A 12,485-nucleotide genomic window follows, 5' to 3' on the forward strand; every position below is an offset into this window, starting at 1 on the left:
TCAACACAAAAAAGTCAAACGATTTCTGGGCACTTATTAAAACAACGAACTCGAACACGGTGACAGAATTTGCAAACTCAGTGTCAGAGGAAAAATGGGCCTCGTATCTAATGGCCCAATTTGACCTCCCGCAAGAGCGAGCACCGGAGGGTGAAGAAGATGCCACAACAGAGTGGGTAGACGTATCGAACGTAGCTGAAATTGAAAACACCATTATTAAATTAAAAACCGCAAGAGCCCCCGGTCCGGATGGATTGACCAACGTAGATTTGAAAAAATCACCAAAAGCATGGGTGGGCGTGATCAGCAAAATTTTCACCCACTGCAAGAACACTAATATGATCCCCGAAACTTGGCTGAAGGCGGTAATCGTCCCCATTTACAAGAAAGGTGGTAGAGATGACCCAGAAAGCTATAGGCCTATAGCTTTGCTGGACATCATGGGGAAGATTTTCGCATCACAGCTACTAGACCACCTTCGAATCTGGGCCAAAACCGCTCGATCCAACGATACCTTCCAAACAGGTTTCCAGAAAAACTGAAGCACTCCTATAAATATCCTATTGATCAACATACTAAAGGCGAAAGTGAGAGAAGGAGCCCCAAGAGTGTATCTTGCATTTGTAGATCTGTCGAATGCCTTCGACAAAATAGATCGGGCAAAACTGTGGGCTAAGCTAAAATTCTGGGATTGTCCACCGGCAATTTTGAACCCGATCAAAGCACTGCATGTTGACACGAAAATCAGGGTGAAATTGAATAAACAAGGGGTACTGTCAAAGGAGATCCCGGTAAAGCGAGGCATCAAACAAGGATGCCCCTTACCTCCGGCCTTGTTTATTGCTTTTCTAGGAGATTACCAAACTGATGAGGAACAAATCAGAGCCTTTCCCCCAAAAATTGGAAAAGCACAAATATCGCGACTACTGGATGCTGACGATGCAATTATCATCGATCAAACTCAAATCGGACTCCAACGCAAATTAACAAACTTGGCGAAATACACGGAAACTAATCATTTGGAAATTAATACAGCAAAAACAAAAATGCTAGTTTTCGAAAAAAACAACAAAGAAATCGGCGTGACCACCAAAATGCTATTTAAACAAAACAAAAATTGAGGTTGTGAATGAGTTCAAATACCTGGGGGTGATCATCGACGGATCGGCCAGAGACAAAGCAATGCAAGAGCACCTATGGAGCAAGGTGAGAACGTTAACACCACAGACGAGAGTGGTGGACAGGAAATTTGGTAAATTCTCCATGCTACCGGCCATCAATTTCTATAAAGGGAAGGTGGTCCCATCGATCATTTATGGCATGGAAGTGTCATTAAACATCCCAAGAACTGTGTGGCAGAAGCTGGAAGGTCACGTCTGGAAGTCGGTACTGGGCCTACCAAAGTCAACTTCCATGCCCGCGATTAGGCGAGAACTGGGCCTCGTTTCCTTAGCCTCATTGGTAGAACAAAGTAAAATGAGATTATGGAGAAAAATCTTGATGACAGATACATTACCAATCTACAAAATCATCGCAGAAGAACTCAAGAGTGGTTCATGTAAGGCTTTCAAGAACTGGGCGGCAAGCCTGCAACTTATTTTGACCGAAATAGCCTGTACAGAAGAAGACCTGATATCCAACCCAGACCGGGTAAAACTGAAAATGGAATGGATGGAATGGATCAAAACAACTGAAAAAGCCAGGGCCAACAAACTATTGGCCCACCTTCCACCAACATTTAACAAAGTGAAAAAACTGCAAAATTATTGCCTGAAATTTCCAAACAAAGGTATGCGAGGCACGATTTTGAAGGCTAGACTAAATTTACTGAGGACACATGAAATTCTAGCAATTCGCAACCAGGCAATGGACAACAGCTGTCGTCTATGTAAGAATACTGACAAGTGGAAACCTTGAAACATTTGACGCTTCAGTGCCCGAAGACCAAACAAAGCAGAGACACATATCTTCAACCTCGTCTGTAAGGGGCAACAATGCTAGACGAAGAGGTGCTGTGGTACAGGCTAATCTCAGGAGAGACAACACGTTGGTCCCTGACAATGGTGAAGCTAATAGAAGCAGTCTTTCGAATGATAAACCAGCTAGGCTCCACCGAGAGGGCTACTTAAAACCAGAGAAAAGCCTGATCTGAATCCGACTACCGAAGAGGGAGACATCTGTAGCATGTAAAACCAAACAAGAAAATAGACTGGGATGAAAGGACTCTGGACTCAAAAGCCCACGCCCTCACTTCGGGAATCTTTAAGTCGTGAAAAACCCTTGTAAAAATTGAAAATTTATTTTTTTATTAAAATTCAAGTAAATAAAAAAAAAAATTAAGAGTATTCATACACATATGCCAAAACCCGTCCTCCTCAATATAGTCCAAGTTGTGGACAAATCTCTCATAATGTTTTACATAGACATGAGCCAAGGCAGTACATTTTGTTAGTATATGTCTAGCAGTTTCCGGTTCATCTTGCTTTGTACACATTCTACAGAAACGTTCATTTATAGGTATAGAACATTCAGATCCTATAGTTGCAAGTAACGGTAGGTGGTTAATACGCATAAGCAATATGAATCGCCTTAAATTAACAGACGGGCATAAATTCAGATATTTCTGTGCCTTTCTATAGGTATATAATATATGTGTCACAAAGCCGTAGTGTTTCAGATTTTCTAAGTGGGCAAAGTTATTTTGCCAGTCCCAGAGATTAACGTGGTGTCCTAATTGATATTTCAGGAGCTTGTGATCTTCACCCCATTTCGGAGCACAGTGAATTGCTTTAAACAGAATGTCCATGTCTGCAGTAGATTGTGTTTGCTTATTGCTGCAGATATCTTACTCAATACACCTCAATAGAGGATTAGAGGCTGAATTACATAATTTAATAAATAATTCAGCCCTCTTTTTTATCACCACAGACTTCAATGAAAATATTCCCAATTCCAATCTTAAAATTGCCATGGGTATGCACTGTGGGAGACCCAAAAGTTTCCGCCAGAACTTCCCCTCGATAATTTGTCATTTACATGTTTATGATGCATATAAAAGTTTTACAGTTTGTGCATGTGCGCGATTAACATCTCTTAAACGTTTCATATTAAGACTTCAAAGTCAGTCCTGACTTTGACGTGAGTTTTCATATGTATATTAGTGTACATGTATGAAATGTACATCTCCTACACGTATAGGTGTAGAAGATGTCCACTGATTGGGAGCTTGTTTTGGAACAGCAATTGTTGTAAGAGCATGTGTTGCAAGTGTGTGTGTCATAACAGTGTGTGTTGTAAAAGTGTGTGCCTTTAGTGTGGTGAAAGAGCATGTGTCATAAGTGTGTGTGTCGTAAGTGCGTGTGTCATAAATGCATTTGTCATAAATGCGTGTTGTTAAGGATTTCAATCAGGCGACGCACACCTTAGTCTCGGCCTAGTATGCAGCGCACAACTGAAATGCTTATTTATTTTTAGATTAGATTCAATATTGAGATGGTACACCACTGATATCACACCCCCTTTTCAAATACCCGGGTCACAATGGACCATGAACCAGGCTGGTTGGTAAAATATAATATTTATTTATTTGAAAATTTAAAAAATCATACACTTTTTAATATGGGGCAGCAATCACCAGTGGGGTGATAATAACAATGAGAATGTGAGCAATGCACTGGGTTTAACTTACTAGTGGCACATATATACAGCACAGCAGAATAGGAGCACCTTTGGTTTAGGGAAAACAGCACTTAAGTTAGAATTTTCCCCTGCAATGTTCCCTCAACCCACAAATAATACATTCTGAGTGGATAAACAGAAGCAGCAGGTAATCAGGAATGACAAATAGGAAACAGAACTCAAACCTAACCTTCCCTCCCCAACTAAGAGAGAAAACAGATTTTAAACCCCTGGCAATGTTATAAAATGATACTCGGAAATGGAGGAATAAAATAATGCATGTGTGTAAAAACCTTGAAACAGATACAATTCTTCACTAAAGCAGCAATGTAAAGGTACAAACAATCACAAGCAATGGATTAGCAAGAGCATACAGTTTGAAAAGGGAGTGGAAGATTTAAAACAGTTGGCAATCAAAATGACACGTTGGAAACTACAAATATTTCCATTTTCCGTGTAAATTTACTAAAACGGTTTCTTTGAAAAATGGGTGAAATATGCGGTTTTTAGGTAGGGAGGTATATATATCACAGGTATATTATGGAGGTGAAATTAGGTCTCTAGCTGTTAAACTGAATGAGAAAGGCAAGATAGAATGAGGTGCATTTTGGGAAAAATCAGGCAGTGAAAAACAGAAAAGCAGCTTTAAATTGGATTGCAAATTTTACGTAAACTAGATTTAATGGCTAAGAAAAAGAGGAAGCAACTCGTGAATCTCTAAAGTTACACCGTAGTTGTAACCCTTCACGTAGTGTACCCCGTTTCCTTCAGGGAAAATTAATTTACTTAATCAATATTGCTAATGGCTTAGGTTCTATGCCAAAAAAATGAAAAGAAAACCGCCCTAACACTAGGAATCAAAGGCAGGGTTTCACAGATAATGCCGACAATTTTAACAGGATATCAGGGTCGGAATAGGATGGCTTAGAGAGGGGAACTAAGGACAAAACACGGCAAGGTATACTATGGATTTCTAAGGGATCCTATTTATACTCACAGTCCACTTTAGTTTAGGATTTTGGGACAGTCAGCGTTCTGGTCACAACACAGATCTGGTCTAACAAAGGACAGCTGGACAAAATCAGCGGGCCAGGATCAGCTGGGCAGGGACTGGACACCAAAGATAGTTGTGGTCAGCGGATGGGACAGGTACCTCTGGATGCAGTTATTGGGCAGCAATTGGTGGGCCGCAAGCCAGGCTGGTGTCAGGAGGCTTCCCACAAAAATACAACTGCTTCTCCCTTGGGGATTGGGATTTGAGAATTAAGGTCTTGCCGGAAGGGTCAGCAATGCTTGGCCTGGTAGTTGGATCTGGAATCTGGATCAGTGCAAGATGAAGGAAACAGGAACAGGACGCCGCATAGGAAATCAGGAAGAGCGTGTGTGTCTAGAGTCTTGTCAGGGACCCTTATTTATAGTGCATAATGACATCATCAAAGTATAGGCTGGGCAGAGTTAATTCAGCATGCCCCTAAACTACTTGGATTGGGCAGGAGTGCTAGTCTCCGCCTTGCTCTCAACTGGTTGGATTTCCAAGGGAACGATGTCAGATTTATGATGGGGTTTTACAATGTCCCAAAACTCCCACATTTACTTTACTTAAAATCCTATTTTGCTAAAAACATACATTTATACAATTGCAATCCTTAGCAGATTATATACACAGGTTACATATTTTGTGCAGCATATATTAGTCCAATCCTCCAGTCTGTGGGACCTTGTTTCGCCCTTCTGATACATTTTGGTAATTTTGAGCATGAAAGATTCGGCCTAAAATTCCATAACTTTATACACAGATGCAAATTATCCCAATGGATGTATGTACAAACATTTATATTTGCAACATTGATACTTTGATTTATCCTCAATACTTTGCCCTTTCTGCCCCCAAAAGTGTCAGCGAATTCTACCAAGTCTTAAAAGAAAGCACAAAAAAAAATCACTTTTAAACGGCGACATTTTTACAATTTTTCAAAGTCTTGCTTCAGAAATAGAAGTCTTTAAAGTGTATTTCTGAAATAGTCTTCGGGAACAAATGGCTGTCCCTTTGTTCCTGGGTCCGTTATTTTTTTCTGTCCTTCAACTGCTGCCAACTGTCATTTCCTTCAGAGCATGGTGGAGTGTTCTCCCTTGGTTGAAGTTATATTGCCCCTTCACACTTCAGACTTCCTTCCCTGGGAGCTTCATTGTCAGGGTCCCAGCAGAGACGAAAGTCTGTTCAACCCCGTTATCATCAGGGGGCTGTCAGTATCTGCTGAGAGAAAGCCCTCCTTTTAGTTTCACCACTCCAAGCAGAAAACCTGTTTTTCAACTTGCAACTCCAGCCACCATAGTTTTAACCTTTAATTTCTAATCTTAGATCTAGAATTAAAGCAAGCCGGTTGCATAAAATAACCCTATGTTATATAGTCTCACCATCAACAAACCCCTTCATATTGCTAAAGACTGGCAGGCTTTCATTCACCAGTGTACTGTTCCAACACACAGGCATTTGTTTTTCTTTAATATGCAAAAACCCATTTTATTTTTTACACGTGGTGCAGCTGGCCTTCCTTCTTAAATTCAAATTTTCATCTCCAGCAGCTTTACACACTGTCTTGCAGCTATAGTTATTATCTTGAATGCTGGAGTTGGTCTGCAGCACAGATACATTGAAACAAACATGGCTCAGCTAGAGTCTCTCTCTGGACAGCTGAGTTTTAGATACTTTTGCAAAAGAAATGACAGCGTTTCCCATGCAAGTCAAAGTAAAATTCCTGGTTGATTTTTTTTAGAGTTGGTTTGACTGGGCTTGTCAATTCAGACTCATGCCTGGTTTTGCTAAGGGACAGTGAGACACACAGGGCTTGGTAGGGCTTATTAATGACAGTGGCTTTGAAGAACAGAGGGAATTTAGAGTCGAAGCCGCATTTTCTAAAGGTGAAAAAGTGTTTCTTTTCACTGAGGATTTTGGCTTTTGCAGCAAAGCAACGCTGGTTTTTCTACTTTCTTCCTTTTATTTATGTCGGAACACACTGGCAATCTCCTTCAATGTGCCCCCTTTGTTCCATCTGGGCCGATGTGTGTTTGGCAGGACGGTGCAGCCATTTGTGTTGTTGTTGTAAAACGCAGGAGCCAGCGCAACCCTTTTGAGGTTTCTGTGCAACTGCAGCTTGATGATGTGGGGAAATGGTATTGAGCGGGTCAATATATCCCACTGTGTGTCGTAAGTGCGTGTGTCGTGAGTGTGAGTGCCTTAGGCATGAGTACTGTAAGCATTTGTTTTAACAGTGTGTCATAAGTGTGAGAGTCAAAAATGTGAATGTCGTAAGTATAAGTGCCAAGTGTGTTGTGTCTTTCATAAGAACGTGTGGCATATGAACATGTGTAATAAAAGGATGTGTGCCAACAGTGGGTGTTGTAAGGTAAGTGTGACTGTTATACATGTGTAATACGAATATCTGTTGTAAGAGCATGCGTGATATGTGCGTGTCTTATGTGTGTCATAGTTATCGTAAGTGTGTTGTTAGAGCATGTGCCTTACAAGTGTGTGTCACAGGAGTGTGTGTCATAAATGTGTGTATCATATAACTGTGTGGTGTAAGAGTGTGTGTTGTAACAGTGTATGGTGTAATGTATGAGTCTTTGGTGTGTAAGTGTCTGGCATATGAGTGTATAGCGTATAAGTAGCGTATGATTGTTTGGTATAAAGTCATGAGATGCACATGTCCTGTACACCTAAACATATGAAAACGCTGACTAATGTGAATTTTGACTTTGAAGTGACTTTAAATATGTATAGGAGGCGTTTACCAGTGGTACAGTTGGTACCTGTACACAATTTACATCTCATGAAGACTGACATTAAAGTCAGTCCTGACTTTGATGTGAGTTTTCATAAGTGTATTACTACACTAGCACAAAATGTACATCAACACATATGTGTACCATATATATATATATAAGATGTACATTTATTCTGCTGGTATCTTTTATGCCTCCTATGCATATAAAAGCTCAACATTGAATTCAGGTTTAACTTTGATGTGTTTTGGCGTGGCTTGTGCAGCCATGGAGTAGGACGTGCTTCCCGTGGAGCTCCGGAGGCTCCGACAGATGATCCGTACAAACTACCTTTAAAAGTGCGCCACTGGTTCCAGAATCGATCACACACGCATGGGAATGGATGCTTCGCTCATTGTATAAAGATTGAGAAAAATCGGAAGCGGGAGTCTGGTGGAATTGCTCGACGAACGACGGCGGCGGCTCGGTCTGTTGTCATACAAGATGGCCGACAACAAAAGAAACGAAACGAGGGTACCCGAAGAGGACGAATAGAGGCGGTAGCCACGGGGAAAGAACGACAATGGCGAGGTGAAGGCGGAATAAAAAAACCCCGGGGGCCGTAGGCCTTGAGTCGCAAAAGCTTGGGTGCTGGCCCGGACGGCAGAGGCCCGAGGGCAGCAGAGGTGTGAAAATGCAGGCCGCACCACGACCAGCACGAGAAGCGCTCGCTCGGCATTGAACTAGTAGTGGCGAGAGGAGGTGGAAGTTGCGACTGCCTGGAGACCACCGCGACAGTCGGTAAAGAGCGGAAATTGCGGTTGGGGAGACACTCGCTGAATCGTGACAGGGAGACCCAACGAAAACCAGAAAATGGCGGTGCGAGGGGCCGGGGGCAAGAATAAGAACAAGCAACCCACGATGGACAATTTTGCAAAAGCACAACTGTCTCCTGCGGCCACCTCACCCAAAAGCCCGATGGCACAGGCTGAGGGCGCGACAGCGGCTGATAATAGTCAGATTTTGGAAGCCATTACGGAGCTGAAGGAATCTTGGGGGGGTTGCGATGGTGGACCTACGCACTTCCCTGGAGGCTAAAATTGAAGCAGTGGACATCAAAGTCTCCCTGCTGAGACAAGATGTCAGGGGACTGGCGGGACGCACAAGCGGCCTGGAGGGTGCGGTGAAATCTAATACAGACACCAGCGCCAACAATACAAAAGAGATCCATGTCCTCAAGCAACAGGTGGCCAACTTGGAGTCTCGAGCAGAAGAAGCAGAAGGGAGAGCGAGGAGAAACAACATTCATGCGGTGGGTCTGCCAGAAGGCGAGGAGGGCCAGGACCCGACTGATTATATCGAGAACTTACTCCTACAAGGAATCGGGCCGGTACACTCTCGCAGGGATTTGTGGTAGAGCCTGCACATAGAGCCCTCATGCGGAAGCCGAGACCGGGGGCCCCTCCACGAGCGATAATTGCCAAAATACTGAACTACAAAGACCGGGAAAAAATATTGGAGTATTTTCGGAAAGGCGGAACAATCAAGAGGGCCTCGAGCACTATCAGGGCATACCCGGATTACACTATGCTGGTCCAGAGGCAGCGGTACAGCTATGTAACCATCAAAAGGAGGCTGCGGGCGGCTGGGATAAAATATATGCTGCTGTACCCTGCAAAATTGAAGGTCGTGTATAAGAGCAAAATGCATTTTTTTGACACTCCGGAAGAGGCGACAAAGTGGTTGGATCGGTAGGGCTGCCCGGATCAAGACACGGAGGAGACACAAAATGGACGTGAAAAGTGACTTAGACACGGTATGCATTTTGCTATGGCGGCGAACGAACATCCCAAGGGCGCCTAGGCGAAGGCTGAGAACGATGGGCCTGGCTGTAGGAGGCTGATATTCGATATATATTGCAGATTGTGAGAGACTTGATGGACTTGAATATAGTGGCGGCTACATATATTGAAACTATGTAGCAATGTGTAGTTCTGTGATGTGCTATTGGAGCGGCAGGGCGGTAGCACCCTACCCCACGAATTGTAGTTGTAGTTATAGTAGGTTGGCCACTAGGACGGCCTCACCCTGCCGAGCTTCGAGTACAGGCGAAAGCCGTAAAGAGCTAGATGCGGGGGAGCCTGAGATCCAGGATGGAGCTGGGCAACAGTTGGGGGAGAGTGTTGGGGAAGGGATGCGAGGCAGGGGGGAGAGGGAGTGGGAAGTTCATTGTGTTTTTGGTTAACATGGTTTTAGAAGGGGATGCGAGCCTATATAGATTGGATTGGAACTCAAGGTTACACTGCACCTGGGGGGGGAGGGAATGGGATCATACCAGGCCTTGGGGGACCTTAAAATACTCACATGGAATGTGCAGGGGCTTAATAGCTATTTAAAAAGGAACAAGGTTATGCTATATCTGCGCAGGCAGAAAATAGATATTGCATTGCTACAGGAAACCCACCTTACACGTGAGAAGATGGACACGATTGCGGGAAAGTGGAAGGGGGTGTTGGTGGGCTCCTCGTACTCGGCCTACGCAAGAGGAGTACTTATATGGGTGGCGCCACATGTCCCGTTTCAGCGGTTGCAAGTGGTGGCTGAGACAGACGGGAGGATGGTTATGCTGAGGGGATTGGTAGAGAATAGGGAGATAAGTATTGTTAACATGTACGCCCCGAACCAGAACACGGCGGCGTACATTAGGACACTGAGTGCGAACCTGAGCGTGTGCGTGGTAAGCGCGGTGATCTGGGGAGAGGACTTCAACTGTGTATTGAACCCGAGGGTGGATAGATCGGACGGGAAATTGGATAGACCGGCCCCTGCAGCCAGGGCGCTACAGACACTGCTTGATGACTTCGGGTTGGAAGATGCATGGAGAGTGTGGCACCCTGGGGAAAGGCAATATTCGCATTATTCTGCCCCACAGCAGTTATCAACAAGGCTGGACTATGTCTTCGCATCACCTGAAATGATAGCGGAGATTGCGCACATAGAGTACAGGGCCAGGGTCCTCTCGGGCCCCTCGCCCCTGATTCTTGTGTGGCAATAGTGCCCCCCAAGGGCGAGGATCCCGACATGGCGCCTACGAGCGGAGGCGTTGAGACCCCTTCTTTAGAGAAGATTTACGGGAGGAAATAGTAAATTATTTTGAAACCAATACTGGGAGTGTGGACTCGGCGGGGACACTATGCGAGGCCTTTAAAGTTGTTATGAGGGGGGTGGCCATGGCGAAATCCAAGGGCCTACAGGGTGGGGTTTCAACTGAACTGAGGGAGACGGAAGCGAAATTGGAAGAGACCTTAAAAGCCGGTGACGATACAGCGGAGAAACTAGATTTGATACTTAAACTGCAGCAAAAATGTGCGGATTATTGGGAGAGGTTGTGCAACCTTAATTATAAAAGGTACATAGAGAGACAGCATGCGGGAGGTGACAAACCGGGGAGACTTTTGGCGTGGTTATATAAGAGCGAGACCCCCAGAGCCACAATCAGAACTATAGAGAGGGAAGATGGTAGCGTAGAGTACACCCAGGACGGGGTTAATCAAGCATTTGTGGATTATTATAAAGTCTTATACGGGGAAGACGGGGAAAGTAGCCGGGCAATGATAGAAGAAACGCTTGAGGATATGGGGCTGCCCAAGATAAGTGAGGAGGAAAGAGAGGAATTGGACTCCCCGATTACCCTGGAAGAACTGGGGGAGGTGGTGAGGCAGTTGCCTACTAGTAAGACCCCGGGGACAGACGGGCTCCCAAGTGAATTTTACAAGGTATATATAGAAGAGGTCCTCCCCCGCTGCTAGAGATGTTAAACGAGGCGTTCGAGACGGGACGCCTGCCGGAGTCACTGAGAGAGGCTGTTATAGTACCTCTTCCTAAACCAAATAAACCAGGGCGCAGCTGTGGTTCCTTCAGACCTGTGTCAATGTTGAACCAAGACGGCAAGATATTAACTGCGGTCTTGGCGAATAGACTGAAAAAGGTCATTGGTAAGCTAATACATCCGGATCAAATGGGCTATGTCCCCCATAGAAACATCACCAACAATCATAGGCGACTTCAGAGGATCATTGAGTTTGGCAGCGGAAGTGAGGAGGAAATGGCAATCATGTCCTTGGATGCGATCAAGGCCCTCGACTCCGTCAAGTGGCCGTGGCTGCTGGCGGCCCTGAAACACTATGGGTTAGGGCCTGGCTGTGTAAGGTGGGCGAAGATTTTGTATAGTGAACCGCTGGCCAGAGTAAAAACAGGATCTGTGATATCAGAGAGGTGGCAGCTTAGTAGGGGTACTAGACAAGGATGCCCGTGGTCCCCTATGCTCTATATATTGGCCCTGGAGCCTCTCGTGATCTATTTGAGGCAGCAATATGACACCATAGGCATCGAGGTGAACGGGGAGCGGCATTTGGTCTCCCTATATGCGGACGACATGTTGCTGTATGTGCGGTATCCGGAGGAGAACCTCCAGTACATTTTGGAAGTGCTTGGGTGCTACTGTCCTGATGCCCGCTCCCGGGGAGCCGGTTCAAGCCCTGCGTCCCCGAAAGCGGACATCCAGTCCCCAAGGAAAGACCCAGCAACCCCATATAGGGGCCCTTTGGACAGTGTCCTGGCGCCTATGGCGCCAGGCTCATAAAAGACATCAGTCCTGGTGCCATTGGCGCCAGGCTCATTATGGGAGTGCTTGGGTGCACTTACCTGATGCAGACCATGCTGCAGGATCCCGGCCTCAAAGGAACTACTTTACCTGTGGGACTAATTTACCATCCGGGCGTGGTCGGGGAAGGATACATACCTGATTGGAGGAAGGATACATACCTGGAACTTCTTCCAAGGCTATTTAAACCCCACCCGAACAGCCACACGTGCTTCGCGTTGTTCTGCATCTAGCAGCTGGACGCTCACCGTGTCTGCTCCTGCATCCTGACTTCTGCCATGCCTGCCAACATCCTGGATCACCTGCAAAGGAAGAGAAGAAGAGAACAGAAGAAGGAAAAGTCCTTACCTGCTAAATCCGCATCCCGGAGACATCTCGCCGA

The sequence above is a fragment of the Ambystoma mexicanum genome, chromosome 5q, assembly GCF_040938575.1.
Source record: "Ambystoma mexicanum isolate Mex_15411 chromosome 5q, UKY_AmexF1_1, whole genome shotgun sequence".
NCBI lineage: Eukaryota > Metazoa > Chordata > Amphibia > Caudata > Ambystomatidae > Ambystoma > Ambystoma mexicanum.